Source organism: Falco cherrug, chromosome 4 (genome assembly GCF_023634085.1).
Source record: "Falco cherrug isolate bFalChe1 chromosome 4, bFalChe1.pri, whole genome shotgun sequence".
In the NCBI taxonomy this organism is placed as follows: Eukaryota; Metazoa; Chordata; class Aves; order Falconiformes; family Falconidae; genus Falco; species Falco cherrug.
The window spans coordinates 70,671,193-70,673,645 of NC_073700.1; the positions used below are offsets into that span (position 1 = coordinate 70,671,193).

Sequence of the window (2,453 nt, forward strand, 5' to 3'; positions counted from 1 at the left end):
GTTAAGATCTTTTGCTGATCTCTTGGTTTCAAGCTGAAGAGGTAACATTCACTTCTGCGTATGTTTCTCGTTATTTTCTTTTTTACCTTGTAAGACTTTAAATGGAAGACTGAGATTCAGTGAGGAAGAATGCTGAGAAGAAAGGTGCCAAATGACTCTGTAGCCTCACCTGCAGCACTCTCCTGCAGCTGTCCTGACACATTGAATAGGCAGTCTGGTACGTCTAATGCCAGGTGCTGTGTTTCTCTGAGACACCTCGAAGTCAGAGCTTGTGCTCAGTATCAGCATAGGAAAGTCCATTTTTGGATCTGGCCTCAACACAGATTTTGAAAACAGTCAAGTTTACATTCATTAAAACTAACGGGAATATTTATGTGTATAAAGTAAAATGTTTCAGGGCCCAAAATCCATGCCCAAGTGTTCATCTACTGCTCTATGTGTTACGCCTTTGTTCAGACCAGAATTTTGGTATTTCCACTAAATAATTTGCTTGTGTGTAAAATCACAGGACTGTTTACTTGTCCTCCTACACAGAGAAAATAGAAGTGATCCAGCCTGTGAACTGATTCTTCTGACTGAGAATAGCAGAGGTCTGGGTAGGAAAGCATGCCACAGTGGGCATGATGGCCCAAAAAACAATCTTTAAAATAATTAATTACTGTTGAGGGCTTGCATATCTTGTCTTTCTCCTCCATGTTTTGAAAGATGTAGTTCAGTAAGGTACCAATGATACACAATGAAAGAATTGAGCAGTACTGTGATAATAGTGACATTTATGTTGCTCTTTTCAAAGTATTGGAAAAATGGGAAAGGCTAAGCTATGGATAATAAAGGGTCAGCTTAAAGTTACTCACTGGGCTGAGAAATTAAGTCTTACGGTGTTGAAGAGCAAGGCATTGTACAAAATATGAGAGCTGGAGTAACAGGCTTTTGCTCTTCTTCTGCTGAAGACTCTGGTTTCAGGAGTGACCTGGGCCGCCTTGGTCTTGGGTGGGCAGAGGCTAGGAGATACCCCACATCTGCTTGGAAAGGAGTTAGTACTCATCCTTGTAGTAGGTGTTGTGTGCCTGCTCGACTCCAAAGGCTTTCAGCAGACAGAGGAGCCATCAGGCAGAACTTCATGGAGCCATGGGGACAATGTGAAGCAACTGACACAGTAAGAATTCAAAGAGATTCGAACAGTATTAGTCTGTGAAAGAAAAGGGGAAAACATTTGTTTATGTTTGGATGTGAAAACTGTATTTGGTGGGGCTGTGGGTGTAGATTTACTGTAAGGTAATGTGGGAAGCAGGTTTCAATGAAACAGTAATAGGAAGGTCAGCTTTTCTTCACGGCTGTTTTCAGTCACTTGGAAAGGTAAATATAACTTACCTACATACCTGGATGGGGATGCTGTCTGTTTTAAACAGCCCACCTATTCCCTGCAGTCACTTAAATTACCTTTTAAATATACTAATAGGGCAAATTTTCAACGATATTTGGGAATTACATTTTGGCTGGCATGTGTAACGAATGAATTAGCAGCAGCCAAGAAGAAGCTGTTTTAACTCTGATTCGTGAATTTACTCCCCAGAAAAAGAATGCTGTTCTGAACAACGATCTCGGGAATTAGCCTTTCATATTCTTTTAGCATTTCGCAAGATTCGCCCTTCGTAGGCCGGGACTCGCACGCACAACCGCGCAGCGCGGTGGCCCGCAGGACGGAGGCAGCGGAGCGCGCGACCGGCCTGGGCGCCGCAGCACATGGGCGGCGCGGCGGAGGCGGTACCCAGCGGCAGTCTCTGTGGCGCAATCGGTTAGCGCGTTCGGCTGTTAACCGAAAGGTTGGTGGTTCGAGCCCACCCAGGGACGGGTTCCCCTTTTGGCTCGCCGCTTTTCCTGCAGCGCCCGTCGTTTTGTGCGTGTGCGCCGGGGGAGGATGTGAGATTAGCGCCGGCGGCCCTGCAGGCGCCGCGTGTTTCTGGGCAGGGGGGCCCGCGGCGGGGAGCGCGGCGCGGCAGCAGCCCCAGCTGCGGCGGAGGCAGCTGGCCCCCGCGCCAAGCTCTGGCAGCGAGCGGTGTCGCCTGCGGGGCGAGGTGGCCCCGGCCTGCGTCGCCCGGCCCCCAGCGCCGCGAGAGGCTGGGGCCCCGAGCCCCTGTCCTCGTCCCCCGGTGCGGGTCCCCGCGGCCCCCACTGCGCTGAGCGCCGCGGCCGGCGGGCGAGAAGGGGCTGGCTGCGGCTCCGTCCCGAGGCGGGCGGGGACCAGAGTTTCTTCACGCGCTGCCGCGAGGGAAGGTGCAGAGGAAAAGATCTTGTTTGAGCTGCGTGATGATAATTAACGATGATGCCGAGCGGCCGGGGTTTGCTTCAGGAGGCGCTGCGTGTACAGCGCTGCAGTACTCGAGCTAGCGCCGTCGGAGAGCCGGGGCTCGGAGAGGGGCATGCCATTTGCGAGGAGGGCTGTTAGAATTACT

General features: G+C 51.0%; 1 non-coding gene across 1 annotated transcript; it reads left to right on the plus strand.

The window, feature by feature from the left end:
• Positions 1-1,777: 1,777 nt before the first annotated feature.
• TRNAN-GUU (transfer RNA asparagine (anticodon GUU)) lies at positions 1,778-1,851 on the plus strand. Its single transcript has one exon. It is a non-coding gene; the product is annotated as a tRNA-Asn (tRNA).
• The last annotated feature ends 602 nt before the right edge of the window (positions 1,852-2,453 follow it).